The following is a 15,699-nucleotide window of genomic DNA, read 5'->3' as shown; positions in this document are numbered from 1 at the left end:
TTCACTTTCTCCACACCATTCATGATTTTATAGACCTCAATCATATACTTGATGACAGGTTTCAGAGTAGCAACTGTGTTAGTCTGTATCCACAAAAAGAAAAGGAGGACTTGTGGCACCTTAGAGACTAACCAATTTATTTGAGCATAAGCTTTCATGAGCTACAGTTCACTTCATCGGGTGCATGCAGTGGAAAATATCTCCCCACTGTATTTTCCACTGAATGCATCGGATGAAGTGAGCTGTAGCTCAGGAAAGCTTATGTTCAGATAAATGGGTTAGTCTCTCAGGTGCCACAAGTCCTCCTTTCTTTTACCATATGCTTGCTGAGTCGTCTCTCTTCCAAGCTGAAAAGTCCCAGTCTTTTTAATCTCTCCTCATACGGAAGCTGTTTCATCATCTGTTCATCATCCGCATTGCCCTTCTCTGCACCTTTTCCAATTCTAATATGTCTGTTTTGAGATGGGATGACCAGAATTGAAGTTACTATTCAAGGTGTAGCCATACCATGGATTTATAGGGTGGTATTATGATTATTTTCTATCTTATTATCTCCCTTGCCTAGTGGTTCCTAACATTCTGTTGCTTTTTTGACTGTCGCTGCACATTGAGTGGATGTTTTCAGAGAACTCTCCACAATGACTCCAAGATCATTCTTGAGTGGTAACAGCTAATTTAGACCCCATCATTTTGCATGGGAGAAAGGACTGCAGGATCAGGTCCTTAAATAGCTCAGACCTTTCTCTCACTCTCCCTCCTCCACATCTGATTCCTGTTGCTGTATACCCAGAGAGCTGCTGGCACCTAGTAGGGCAGGGAAGGTATAGTGAGCCGAGGGGCAGAAGCTGGCTGAGGAGAAGTGGAGATGCAAGGTCTACCCTTTACAAGCCCCTTTGGGGCACACACAGCTCCAAAGGGGCTGGGGTGGTGACTGGATCATGGTGCTGCTCCCTCCACCCCAGCCCATAAGGGGAAGCAGACTCCACCATCCCCACAGCAAAATCCCTCCGAAGATCCCCTCTGGCTGTGGGGCTCCACACTGGCTCTTATCCAGGGCTGAGCTAGCCCAGCCCAGAGAGGGGCTTGCCCAGGTTAGGGGCCAACACAGATTTTCAATAAAGCCATTTCTCCCCAGGGATTGGCAAAAGCCCTGCTCCAAAGAGGTGAATCTGATGTTGGGTAACAGCGAAACCCCTCCAACCCAGCATCTGGCCAGCCTGAGCTTAGGCATCCCCCAGAGTGGGGTTCCCAGCTCCACCCCCTGTGGTATCCCAGCAGGTGCTGCCCCTGAGACTGGCGTTCCTAGAATGGTGGCTGTGGTATCAGCCTCAGCCTCAGGAACCATGGCCTCAGCAGGTCATACAGAGAGACCGGCAGAGATCCACGAGTCGGCCTTCGCCGCTGAGGTACAGCTCAGTGACTTGCCCAAGGTCACCCAGCAAGACAGTGGCAGAACTGGAACCCAGGTCTCCTGCGTTCCCAGCCAGTGCTCCAGCCAATAGGCTACACTAGAGTGTGGAGAGAGGGGATGGCTCCTTTACACCTCAGATTTATCAACGGATGTGGTGTTTGAAAAAGGAAAATAATATGTCAGTAACCAAAAGGAAGGGTTCTGCCTGGTGGCAACAGGGCCTGGCTAATGGACATTCCCCCAAACAGCTGTAATGGCAGCTTGCCAGAGAGAATTCAAATAACATCAAAGCCATGTCAGAGTGAGTTGGGTGTTTTTATTAACTAATTCCCCCTGCACCACCGCTGCCCGGCAATAGCCTTGCCCCTGCTTCTGAAATCCTGGCAGGTTGGTCAGTATTTTATTTGCTTTTTACCTGAATTTTCCATTTCAAAACTAATTCTTCACCAAGTTCATTATGTATCTGCATGAGCCAGGATGGCAGTTTTCCCTTTGAGTTTTTGGCATGCTTTCCAAACAGTGTGAGGCAACCTATTCAGACACTTGGCTCTATATACTCAAAAGAACTGGTCAAAATGTTTTCACCAGAAACATTTTCTGTGGAAAAAAATGGGATTTTGTTAAAAATGAAATTTCTCATGAGAGACTGTTGCTTTGGCACCATTTTTTAATGAGAAAATTCAAAATGAACGAAAAACAAAAATTTTCATTTTGAATTAAAATTTTTGTTTTTGTTTTCAAACTGGCAAATTTTCAACATTTTAAATCTTCATTATCCCCCTTTCCCTCTCTTTTCTCCTCTTTTGTCACTAAATACAATAAAATGAATGATGTACAAGGTTTCCCCCACACATACACTTTTTCTTTTTTCCCCTCTAACTTTTCCAACTTTGAAAAAGTGACAGTACAGTAAAAGGCAGATTGGAGCACTGTAATGGCAACTTCTCAAAGTGGGAGAAATTGCGGAGAAATTCTGAAAAGTTAGTCAAAAAAAGAGAGAGGAAAAGGTGGCAGAATAAAGGTAGATTTTCATCTATTGCACTCAGGCAAAAAAGGAAAAATTGGGAGAAATAGGAAAAAGCCAATCCCACAAATTTTGAAATATTGAAAATTTTTCAGTTTTCAGCAGTTGAATCAAAATGAAAAATTTGATTCGATCTCAAGATTTTGGGGGAATCGGACTCTTGAATTTTGAACTTCTGGATTTGGCAGTTGTGACCCTAAGAGCATCCTTATGCCAGAACACAAGGGGGTCCCTGGTACTTAGCAGTGAGTTTCAGCTGGCCGGACAGCTCCATGTAGCCCAACTCACCATGGATAAAATCTGTATCTAAAAGGTGTCGTGTCATATGTCATTGGAAAACCAAAAACTGATAATTGATCTTCTGGCATGATGTTTGTATGCATAGGTGCTGACTCCGTGGGTTCTCCAGGGCTGGAGCACGCACAGAAATAATATGGTGGGTGCTCACCAACCGGCAGCCCTCCTCCCCCTACCAGTCAGCTCCTCCTTCTCCCCCCCAGCATCTCCCGTCCACCAGTGGCCCCGCTGATCAGCACCTCTCCCTCCCCTCAGCACCTCCTCCACACCAGTGATCAGCTGTTCAGCGGCGTGCAGGAAGCGCTGGGGGGAAGGGGAAGGAGTGAGGACAGAGCAGGGTGGGGGCGGGGCAAGGTGGGGCTTTGCGGGGGGGGGGGAAGGGGTGGAGTGGGGGCAGGGCCTGGGGCAGAGCAACGGTCAAGCACCCCTCAGCACATTAGAAAGTCGGCACCTCTCTTTGTATGGTCAACCCACAAAGGATTATACTATAGTGCTTGAATCATGACTAAAATGTGTTTAAACCAGACATGTTGGGAGAATTGATAAACAGGATTTTTCCAGGCAAAGGAATGAGGTTCTGCTTGCTTGAATGCATCTCCCAAGTAAATGGAGCAAGTTGTTACCAACACCAAGAAAAGCATATTTGCATGCCAGGGAAACAAAGCCATCAGAAGAGCAAGTGGGGGAAAAGTGATCACTTAACATTCTCATCAGGGGATGGAGCCAGCATCCCAAGGAAGTCTTCCTGCCTTGGGAAGCAGGGTCAAATAACTGTGAGAGAGACGCTTTTCAAAGCTTTCCTGGACTATCAAGAGAGATGCAGCAACCCCCTGCCAGAGAGTCACCAGGGCAATGCTCTTGAACTACTCCCTACGAAGCCAGCCAGGACTCTGGGGGAGCCTCCTCTCTCTGAGCATGCTGTCACCAGGGCAAGAAGATTACACAGCTTCGACCTTCCTGGGTCTGACCTCGGGGCATTCACCATCCCCTTCCACACCGGGTGCTTCCCACAGCGATTCCACCCGTGCGGGGCTCCTGGGGAAGCCAGAGGGCCCTGCACCCCAACTCCGCAGTCAGGCGTGACTCTCAGCAAGCGTAAAATGGAAGGTTTATTAGTTGACAGGAACACAGCATAGAACAGAAGTTGTTAGCACAGAAATCAGTGACTTTCAGCCAAATCCATCTTGGGGGAACCCCGGGCCAGATGCCCTGGACTCTCCCACTTCCAGTCCCCTACCGCAGACTGCCCAGCTTCCAGCGACCCGACCTCTGACACTCCTCCTGGTCTTTGTCTCACTTTCCAGGCAAAGTGTCACCTTGTCGCATTCCCCTCCTGGGTACCGGCCATAGCATACGCGCAGGCAGCTGGAGCCGCCTCACCTGCCTCGAGAGTCTCAGCCAAAGTCACACGCCCCTGTTCCCACAGCCTAGGCACTGGTGCAGCACAAAGGGAAACGGAGGCACATGCAGTATTCATACAAAACAGTAAAACTCACATAGGCTCAACAGTAAGACTGACATAGACTCACATACAACATAAGAAGGGAAAATACCCACTTCATCACACCCTCTAAGTTACCCTTCCCCTGAGGGGAAGAGGAAAACCAGTGCCTTGGACTCTGTGGGGATCCTGACTAAGAGCTAATCAGCCACTGCTGGAAAAGGAAGATGGGGAGGAAATTACCTTGAACAAGAACAGTAACTTGTCACTAGGTCCCAGCCATTAGAAAGTATATTTTTACTTTGATTTGTAACTCTTTCTATTTGTATCCCTTATACTTGAACTCATTTAAAACCCCTCCCTTGTTAATTGAATAAACTTTTTACTTTGCATCTAAACCAGGCCAGTGCTTTGATTGAATTGAGATGATTGTTGGCTCCAGTCAAGAGAACAAGCTGCTGTTTCTGTCTCTTTAAAGGCACAGCAAACGTAACTTCTGGGAGTGCTCCAGGAGAGGGCTGGACACTGCAGGGAGATGGTTTGGGGAAAATTTGGGACTGGGGGGCGTTGGAGTCACTCTGCAAATAGTCACTGGGCAGTGGAAGCCAGGGTGTGCCCTGCGTGCAGGTCTGCTGGCTGTGGATCCCCGGGCTGTTAGCTACCGCAGCACAGCATTGAAGGCACCCAGAGTGACAGGACAGGGGGTGACACAACCCCTCACTGGTCTGGGTTGCCCCCCAAAACATTGCAGCAATACTGATGCAATTAAAGATAATTTTGGATGTTCAATCTGCCCTTCTGCCATTATTACATTAGCCCTGGGCTCAGATAGGTGGCCTTTCCTTGGCCTCTGTAAAATGCATTCCAACTGGACAGAGTTATACATGTTGAAAACAACCACTCCCGATTGTACTGTACAGCTTGTTTCTGGCAACCCGTCGAAAGCGTTCCCTGTTCTCTAGCACTACCTATGCACCCCCAGGGTCTTGTTGCAGCATTGCACACCAGGCTCTCCTGGACGGTACACCGTGAAATGGATGATAATTATGGTGGTTTGGGCCTAGGACTGGGAACAAGAGGATGTGTAGCATAGTGGGGAGGGAGCGAGCAGACTTGGCTTGTCTCCTGCAGCATGGTGCCTCTGGCTCTCCACAAAGGCCCTGCTTCTCCTCCCCCTTGTGCCAGCTTTACATCAGAGTCACTTCCGTGATTTGTGTGGCCTTTCTCCTGACCTGTGAGAGGAGGATCACGCCCAGACCCCAGCGCTCCTGGATCCAAGGCTATGAAGCTGATAGCATCTCAACTGGGAGCACACCAGTCCTGGAACCATGCATTAATCATTCCCTTCTCCATCTGGACTTTGCTACTCACAGATAATGTTGCCAAAACAATCAAGAGCTCGTGGGAGGGGCCTTATTAAATGAGACCTGGGTGCAGCTAATTAGATGCTTCTGTCCACTTGCCATGGGTCACGGAGCATTGCTATTTGTCCTGTCAGTCATAGGGCTGGAGAATGCACTGGGGTATGGTGGAAAGGGTGTGTGCAGGGAGTGGGATCTGGCCTGTTCCTGCACTGAGAGATTAACTAAAGACACAAGCTCAGTAATGCAGGGAGATAGCCAGGAAGGCAGGGCATTCCCCTCACTCAATGGCTGCTGCAACCGCTCTCTTCAGAGCATGCACATGAGGGAGTTAAATGCTGCACATTTATTAGTAATTATTAATTAATTATAGCTCTCTCAGCCTGCTGACGGAGACACACTAGAGGAAACTATGCCCTGCCCAGGCAATACTCAGAGGAAGGTTTTGTTTGGAATCAGCTGTATGTTTGGGGCAGGGTACGCTTCTGTGCGTATCCAAAGGCAGCTGCATGGACATGGATGGCACATGCCAATCCCCTGCTGCTTGCTGCCTAATTGAGACATCTTCAGGGAGGGAACAGAACAAAGAAATACAAAAGATGAGAACTCAGAAAAAGACAACCTGCCTGTCCTCACTACAGTCTCTGCTGCTGTATGCATTTTAGGGCCAGATTGTGTCCCATGGACACAGCTGTCCTAAGGGGTACAGAGCTGCCCTGCCCCACCTGCATCTCAGGGAGTCACAATTCCCTGATTACTCCAATTTGCGCCAGAGGGAAGTACTTACCCCAGCAGAAAATGACACTGTCTGCAACGAATAAGGAGCAGGGAGTGAGTTGTGGCTCTTTGAGCTGTTTCCTTTCTGGGATGAGTGAGTTCTGTTTTGTATTTTTAAATAAAGATTCTAAGGGCCTTGATCTTGCAGTGGGAACATCGAGCACAGACCAACCCCATTGGCAATAATGGGCTCCACACGGCTGCAGGGGGCTGTGCTTGTGGATGCAATCACAGGATCAGGGCTTAAATCAGAACCATAATCTCTGCTAGTTCTTGGGGGCCTAGTTAAATGGTGGCCCCCAGCTGGCGCACATACTTTGTGCTGAATGTCCTGTGCTGTTGATGTTCGCTGGAGACACAGAAGAACACTGCAGACAACATCATTTTTAAAAAGTGCCAGGAAAGCACTTTGGCTAATGATTATAGACTCAGACATGCCAATGAGGGAATCCAGACCCATGCATTTTCCAAAGGGTGATGATAACGGGGCTATTTGGAAAGCTGTCCATCTGCCCTGACCTATAAATAGGCATGACCAATTATCCTTGTAACAAGGCATTGCTGGTAGATGTAGTGTTTCTCAGAATCCTTGAAGTTTGGCAGCAGGTAGTTTGGGCCTTGCAGGCATCCTTCAGCTCTTTGTCATGCTTCTTAGCTGGATGCCATTAGAATATACATGAATTCTCTGCAGTGATTTACAGACTGCACTAAATAAAGTGAGTTATGTTCCTGCTAACTAACCCCCAAAATGACTACATTGCCCCACCCCCCGTAACACGGCAGCGACCCCTGTATTTAGGTCTGCCTAATGTTTTCTGTCATAAAAGATCCTGGCAGTCTTTTCTTTGAGAAGCTCTCTCAGCTTCACAGTTTGCAGCAGCCCTTTGATATTCACGGGGGGCAGAGAACGGCCTTTTCTTTGTCCCCTGGCAGGCTGTTCAGGTGTTCCAGTGATATGACCTTTTAAACCCTGTCATTTCTCTTGCCTGGGTTGCAATTCTTAAGAAAATGTGGTGGCAGCCACAATACTAACTGTACATGGTGCTTGGCCCTGCTCTGAGCAGCGGCTGGGACGGGATGCCCTCCTAAGGTCCCTTCCAACCCTGAGATTCTATGATTCTAAGGCAGACTCATGCCACTGCCAAACCAGCAGCAGCAACCAGTACTGGGAACTCCAAGGAGCGGTGGGAACAGCTGTGCATGTGTGCGGGCTTAAGCCAGGTTAGATCCCCCCAAGGCCCATCTCTCCTTCTGCAGTACCGCATGGGGTAAGAGCTCCCCCAACTTCTGGGGGAATTTGGCTTTCACTCCACCTGCATCCAGCAGCCCATCCATTGCCCTGGGAAAACAGCCTTCTCTTGCTACCAGCTACTGGAGTGGCCTCTGGAGCTGAAGTGGTTGGTGAGTGTGTTATGGTGCCAGGGTCTCGGGGGTCATACCCTGCTGGTGGCAGTGGAGGCTGGCGGTACCAGCTGCACGTAACAAATCTTGTTTTTACCCGTTTCCTTACTCAAGGCGAAGAAATTTCACACAAACCCTACTTTAAAAGAATGTGATTTAGACTGCAAGGGCAAGCACCTGAGCGTCAGGACATGGCAGCGTTACGATTCCTTGGCCCTTAATTCAGCCTCTGTGTATGTCTGCATTGGATACAGGCTGTGGTCACAGGGGGCAGCAGTCCCTTGGTAAGCAGGCTATCTTGCCATGGGCGGGTGGGACGCTGGCTCAGGATCTGCACCAGCTGGGACTGGGTTTCTGGGTGGAGTTTAAGGAGTTCATTCTAACCTAGAAAGCCCAGACTGGCTTAGGCTCCGCCGACCTGAGTGACGATGTTCTTCTCATGTTTACGGCTGCAGCCATGGGGATCAGCAGGGGTAATACAGCTTGAGCTGGAGCCCCATCAGTACACCTGAGAGAGCCTGCTGGCCAGCACTCCTTGCTAGGGCTTTGGGATTCGCTCTCCTACAGGGCCAGAGCCTTACAGACCAGCTTTCCTCATGCTGTGGGGGAATCGCAGGGGAGGAGTAAAAAGAACAGGAGGACTTGTGGCACCTTAGAGACTAACCAATTTATTTGAGCATGAGCTTTCGTGAGCTACAGCTCACTTCATCGGATGCATCGGAGTGGACCTGCGCTACAGTCATGCTGGGGAGCTGCTTGCTGTGCTTTTGTAAGTGATGGCCAGGGCGTGTGGCTGCCCGTCTCACATTTATATCACTAAATCAGCGGTTCTCAGACTGTGGGTTGGGAGCCCAAAGTGGGTCTCGACTCCCTTTGAATGGGTCGCCAGGGCTGTCTTACATTTGCTGGGGCTCAGGCCTCTAGCCTTGAGGACCACTGCCCAGGGGCAAAGCCAAAGCCCGAGGACAGTGGGGCTCAGGTTGCAGGCCCCCTGCCTGGGGCTGAAGCCCTTGAGCTTCAGCTTTGGCCCCCCTGCCAAAAGCGGTGAGGCTCAGGCTTTGGTTCCCCCACCTGGGGTAGTGGGGCTCGGATAGGCTCAAGCTTTGATCTCCCCTCCTGGGGTCATGAAGTAATTTTTGTTGTCAGAGGGGGTCACAGTGCAATGAAGTTTGAGAAGCCCTGCACTAAATCAATCCCTTCGGCCAGGACTTTGGTGTAGGGAAGCCTTCCCGGGCAATCCAGGGAGCAAGAGCTGCCATTCTAACAATCGCCTGGGAAGAACAAACATTTCTAGGTGCTCATTCCAAATGGGAACCTCTGGACTGAGGCTGATGTTCAGAGGCGTGTGTTACACATGACTGTCCCCATCACTCCCAGGTGATCCAGAGAAATGCAAACAATCCATTTTGCATGATGGATCATATCAGTATTGCTTATGAACCCACAACACAGGGTTTTCGATGAGGGGGCCACTTCCATTGGAAGGGAAGAAATTTCATTTCGACGTTGGCGTGTTTATCATTTGGAAGCTGCCAGCTACTAATCTAGGCTTATTAGAAGGTATACCTCGCCTTGATGCAATCATATCGTGTGCCATGAATTGCATGCTGGTTCTCATTTTGAAATGATCTCTCTGTGAGGTTATTGTCCCTAAACCTGGGTCCTGAGAAGTTCCATATGCTGTTTTTATATTAAAATGAGAGTGATGCCTTTATGTTTCTCTTGCAAAATCCTTCCCCACACATCTTGAATGTTTTCTATCCGTCCATCAGTCTGTTCTCTGGCTTTCTCTGCCATGCTCATCCCCCATGGTATCTGAGCACCAGGAATGTCTCTGCATCCCAAAGCCCTGTCCTGCATGGGAGCTGAAATGGCCTCACAACCTAGCCCCGTGGCTCAGTTTGGCCCCTGGGCTCTGGGGCCTGTACCAGATGGTCTTCTTTTACTCCAGTGCCTTGTTGGCATCACGCAGGAATGGTTAGAGCCATGGCCACTGTTTTGTAGTCAGGTATAAGAATTCTAGGGCTAGAGCTTCAGCTGGGGTATATCAGCATCACTCAGTTGACTTCAACGGAGCGATGTTGATTAACACCAACTGAGGATCTGGCCTAGAATTTCTTCCAGTTGAGTGGATGGGTCATTACACAAAGTAAAACTATTTCCCCATGTTTATTTCCTCCCCTCTGCCCCCACCCCTCAGACATTCTTGTCAACTGCTGGAAATGGCCCACCTTGATTATCACTACAAAAGGTCCCCCCCCTCCCCACCCGCTCTCCTGCTGGTAATAGCTCACCTTACCTGATCACTCTCGTTACAGTGTGTATGGTAACACCCATTGTTTCATGTTCTCTGTGTATATAAATCTCCCCACTGTATTTTCTACTGAATGCATCCCATGAAGTGAGCTGTAGCTCATGAAAGCTCATGCTCAAATAAATTCGTTAGTCTCTAAGGTGCCACAAGTACTCCTTTTCTTTTTGCGGATACAGACTAACACGGTTGCTATTCTGAAACCTTCCAGTTGTGGGTTTCAAACCACTAAAGTAATCAGGCCAGAATGGAAGCTGTCCCTGTAAATAGCTGTGCAAATTTCATTTGTGTGCCTGCTTAGCAGCTCTGTTCTTTCTCCAGACATTCCTGGGAGAATGGAGACATGCCATTGTGCATTTTGATAGCACCGTTCACCTAAGGGTCTTCGAATGCTCTACAAACCCAAGTTAAACTTCGCAATACCAGTGTAAGGTAGGGGTGCAGAGAACTCCCCACTCAGAACCTCAAACATTTTGTATTCTCTTGGATGGTTCCTTGTCTATACAAATCTAATCTGTACTGCCTGGGAAAAAATTGCATGGCATCAGTGCTGAATAGTCAGCACACAACCGATGCATACAACAGTTAATATCAAATTCTCTGTGTTTACTTACAGGCCCACAGAGGAGTCACTGGGCTATCGAATGCGCTATGAAATACTGCTAGCTTTGTACTCGTACAGGGCGCATATTGCGTTCCGTGGTGACACTCCCCAGCTTTGGCTGAGCTGGCTATGCCATTCTATATTAAACCTGATATTCTGAGGGTTGACAAGACTGTGAGGGACTAAAAGACATGTCCCTTTGTGCCCATTCATCCCTCTCATGTGCAGCCAGATACTCCAATCACACCCTAGTGTCACAGCCATCTGGCCCCACTGAGCTGGACTCTGCATGCTGCCATGCCAGCTGGGCACTGCAGGGACCTAACCTGACTCACCAGACCAGAGTGGAAAGGCAGGACCATTGGCTTGGCACAGACATCCCGGGCAAGTGAGAGCGGGATCAGGTCCAGCGCCAGGGTAGCATGGGCAAATGAGAGCAGGATCGGGCCCAGCAGGGCCCCAAGGATGCCCCGAGTGAGCAAGAGGGGGATCAGGCCCAGCGGGGTCCCATATTCCTCCCAGATGAGCAAGAGCAGGATAAGGCCTAATGGGGCTGCCCACCCCCCCCCAGGTGAGTGCAGACATCTCTCATGGGGTGTGCGACTCACACCTTAGCACGCTGTCTCACCCACACACATTCCTCAGCTTATCGCACTCATTTGGAGGAAATAGATAAAGATTTTAAATAGTTCTACTCAGGCACTACTAGAGACAATACTCCCGGGCCTCAGGCCCAGGGCTCAGAGCTGGGAGAGCTGCTTTCCAAGCTTGTGTCGGGTAGTAAACATGGAGATGACAGGCCCCTGCCTCCTAGGGTTCCCACCTGGCCCAGATTTGACTGGCCTGGCTGGTTTTTTATGGCTTTGCCACTTGCCAGAAAAATAATTTAATCTGCTGGGTTTTTTACGTGGTGTAAAGATTTGCATTATTCTCCCAATTCACGGAGACGGGGAAGGATTGTGTGTCCAGCGAAGGCCGCTGCAGTGTTCGCGGTACCGCAGGTTGAGTGAGGACAGCTCAGAACTGTTGAGAGCAGGGCAGCTGCCCGTCCCCGCCGCGCAGCCCGGGCCTGGGGGAGAGGGCTTGAGCCACGGGAGAGTGAGGAGCCGACGATGTTCTCAACCCCCTCTGTCTGGGGGCTTTTGCCAGGTCCTGTCTGGGCGGGGGCGGGTTGCGGCCAGCGCACCCAGGGAGCGAGCCCGGACCCGGGCAGGACACAGGGGAGCGAGCCCAGGCGGGGCCAGGGGCAGGGGCAGGACCCCCAGGGGAGCGAGCTGGGCGGGGGGTGGGAGCTGGGGTGGGTAGGACCCCCAGGGGAGCAGGCTGGGGTGGGGGGGAGCCGGGGCGGGACCCCCGGGGGAGCAGGCCGGGGTGGGGGGGAGCCGGGGCAGGGCGGGACCCCCGGGGGAGCGAGCTGGGCGGGGGGTGGGAGCCGGGGTGGGCAGGACCCCCAGGGGAGCAGGCCGGGGTGGGGGGGAGCCGGGGCGGGACCCCCGGGGGAGCGGGCCGGGGCGGGGGGGAGCCGGGGCGGGGCAGGACCCCCAGAGGCCGGGGTGGGAGGGAGCCGGGGCGGGGCAGGACCCCCGGGGGAGCAGGACCTCCCTTGTCTCCCGCCCGCCCGGCTCATTTCTCGCCCGCCGCAGGGACTCCGCGGCCCGAGGCTGCCCCCGACTCTGGCCAGGGCTCCGCCGCCCCCCCCCCCCCGCCGCGCGCTCCCCCTTAGGGCCCCCCAGCTCTGCCCCCCCCGGCCCGCAGGGCTCCCCGGCTCGGCTCTGCCCCCCCCCCCCCCGCAGGGCTCCCCGGCTTTGCTCCCCGGCCCGGCTCTGCCCCCCCGCAGGGCTCCCCGGCTTTGCTCCCCGGCTCGGCTCTGCCCTGCCCCCCCCCCGCAGGGCTCCCCGGCTCGGCCCGGCCCGGCTCTGCCCCCCCGCAGGGCTCCCCGGCTTTGCCCGCAGGGCTCCCCGGCTCGGCTCCCCCGCAGGGCTCCCCGGCTTTGCTCCCCGGCTCGGCTCTGCCCTGCCCCCCCCCCGCAGGGCTCCCCGGCTCGGCCCGGCCCGGCTCTGCCCCCCCGCAGGGCTCCCCGGCTTTGCCCGCAGGGCTCCCCGGCGCGCGGCGGACCCGCCCCTGCGTGGGGCGTTCCCCGGCTCCCCGCCGCCGGCCGCCCTGGGAGCCCGCCTGGTTCGCGGCGGCGGCGGCTGGCGGGACGCGGGGCTGGCCGGGCACTGGCGGACGGCGCCCGGAGGGGCCGGAGCCTGGGATCCCTGCGGCCGAGAGAGGCGCGCTCTGCCGGGCCAAGCCACAGCCAGGGGCGCGGGCTTGGCGCGGTCCGCGGCGCGCTGCGAAGGTAGGAGGCCGTCGGCGGGGAGGCGGGGGCCGCGCACCTGCCGGGGCGGCCGGGCATCGTGCGAGCCCCACGCCGCTGCCGGGCGGTCGATCCGCTGCAGCCAGCGGCGCCTGGGAACCCCAGATCTTCCCGTGGCATCCGCCCTTGCCGGGCTGCTGGGCTCTCCGGCGGCCAGCCGGCATTCCCTGCAAATGGACCCGGCGTTTCCTTTCTCTGCCGTGCGGATGCGTTAGGCTCTGGAGGCTGCTCCGGAGAGGCGGCGAGCGCTTGGCAGCAGCCAGCCCCGCCGGGTGCAGTTATAGAGAAGGGGTAACGCAGACGGCTTTGCTGAGCGTTGGGGCTCGGCGGGGGTTGAGTGGTCTGTCAGGTGGGCTCCCGCCGGAGCAGGGGGAAGCTGCAAGTGCCGGCTGTGGCAATGATGCGCTTTCAGGGTGAAGCGCAGTAATAGGCTTGTGTTCTGCACTCCGGGGGGAATAGCCCTGCCCTGTGTCTTTGTGCTCTGCATGACGCTGGGCAGCGCAAGGAGCCTGTCTGTCAGCCCTCGCGAAATGGGAACGGGCCTGTGCGGAGTCCCTGCCCTGGGACACGGGTCTGTGCTGCCCCTCAGGAGAGGGGACTGACTGGGGGATCTTGCCTAATGTCTCTTGTCCTGCCTACCACGCGCTAATTATTGCGGAGGGCCAGAGCCCTGGTCCTTTGTTGACAATGCGGCAAGTAAAGGGCCTAGGAAAAGCTCAGTGACCAGTGAACGGCTAGAGACTGATTCCAAAAGACCTTGGAAGCCAGCAGCCCTGGGGGGCTTGGTGGATCCTTTTCTGACAAGTGCCATTCCCTTGCTACATTTGTCGTACCAAATGCAGGGCTTGATGGGGCTGCACACGTTTACGCAGCTGAAGGCCTGGGCCAGTGTATTAGTGGAGAACGGTGTTTGGGGAACACACGTGAGTGTACAGGCATAGGGTACGCGCGCACACAAACTGTACATAGACACGCACATTTGCTCTCTCACTCACACACGCTACATGTGCACACACAAGCAGGAACAGAAGATAGTATCTGGTGTATATGGGGGTGGGGTGCGTGGCCTGTATTCTCTGTGGTGCAGTGGCCTGATGTGAGCAATGGACTCTCCACATGCTAAATTCAGTACCAGCATTTCACCTTTTTCTAGACGTTGGGCTTTCTATTTTCTGAATTAATCTTCCAGAGACAAATGCTGTCTGCTCTCTGCTCCTCCAGGGAGGTGACTGGTGCACCTGAGTGAGCAGGTAGACAGCCACTCTTCACTTCTCTGCTGTGACTCCGGCAGCAGGCCCTTTCCATGTAGGGGCCGGGTACAATATTTCTGCACAGAAGAGTCCCTGTCCCAATAGTGTAGCTGCCCTTTGCCCCTGGAGGCGGCTGCTTCTGGATCCTACCCAGCTTTTAGTTGGTCATCTGGGCTGGACTCCAATATCCGGTTCTCTGGGATCGTTAGGTGGGTTTCTCAGGAAGCAGAGCCATGAGCTGCAGTCACCAGTTCAAGCTGGTGGGTCGGCCGTTATTTGTCCACGGTGACAGGTCAGCTGTTACTACTGTCAATTCGGATTCCTGGCACAGGCTTATGATAATGTCCTTTGCACTCTTCTGGTCACTTTCCCAAGGGTCTTTACAGACATGGGAACATTGCCTTTTAAATCCAGCTCAGAAGCTGCCCAGTGACAGGCATGGAATCCTAATGTCTAATCAACAGTCACCTCTCTGGGTGAGGGCAGTCATGCCACCCATCCACCTGTTCCAAGGGGTCCAGTGCAGTGGCAGCTAGTGCTGCCTTGTTACCATCAGTGCCAGGCACCAGGGAGATGACTAGCAGAGCTGGGTGAGTGCAGAACACAGGTGTTTCACTAGTGCCCCTTCCTGCTTTCTGTAGTCAGTGCCAGGGCATTCCTGCCTCCAGTACAGCTTGGTGGTATGAGGAGGATGGAGGATTTACTGAATCCCCTGATCCCGATGCAGCAGGCCACAAGCAGCTCAATGTACTGCCCTGAGAAGGATAAAGGAATGAGTTGACCCTGCCAGGATTTGAACCTTTGGCTCCAAGGAATCTCTGTATATGATCCCCAAGGCTAAGCCATCCCCTCTGGCATAACAGCAGAGACATCGGCGTGCTTGCTGAAGGACCCTGGGCTGTAAGGAGCTCACTCCGAGCTTGACCTTGCAAAGTGCTGCTGAGCAGCTTTTAGAGGGTGCTCATCACTGTGCAGGATCAGGCTCCTGAGGCTGTGTGGAATTGGGGGTGCATCGTGTGGATGGGGTCTGCAAAATGTTCAGTTCCCCAGGTGATGTTTGCTCCTGGAAGACTCGAGACGTCTGTGGGACGCTCTCCGCGTTGGAGTCAGTGGAGATGTGCACAGGGGAAGCGGGATTGTGTAGTAAGAATGAAGCAGCTTCTTCTGCGTTTCCTGTGCCTGCAAACTGCTGAGGCAGGTGTGTGGCTCGGTCCATTTTACCATGTGATACTCTTTTGGGATTCTTCCTCCAGTTAATTCCAAGTACCTTTTTATTGTAGCCATTACAGGCCCAAATCCAGTTACATTGGTGTGACCCCATTGACTTCGCTGAAGCTGCAGGAGCATAGCTGTGGGCAGAATATGGCCTATGGACTTCATAGCAGACATACAAAGGGCTCCCTGCTGCAGATGCATTTGTAACGTAAGGCAGAGCCCCTGCTCTGTCAGCCAAAAGCAATAAC

General features: G+C 53.2%; 1 protein-coding gene across 1 annotated transcript in view; it reads left to right on the top strand.

Annotated features, from left to right (window-relative positions):
* Nucleotides 1-12,854: 12,854 nt before the first annotated feature.
* Nucleotides 12,855-15,699, top strand: part of CORO2A (coronin 2A) — an 89,837-nt gene continuing 86,992 nt past the window's right edge. Inside the window, exon 1 of the mRNA XM_048849741.2 lies at nt 12,855-12,968. The gene's annotated coding sequence lies outside the window, so the exon portion shown is untranslated. The remainder of the gene's footprint in view (nt 12,969-15,699) is intronic.

Source organism: Caretta caretta, chromosome 5 (genome assembly GCF_965140235.1).
Source record: "Caretta caretta isolate rCarCar2 chromosome 5, rCarCar1.hap1, whole genome shotgun sequence".
Classification (NCBI taxonomy): Eukaryota; Metazoa; Chordata; order Testudines; family Cheloniidae; genus Caretta; species Caretta caretta.
This window is presented reverse-complemented; position numbering and strand designations above follow the sequence as displayed.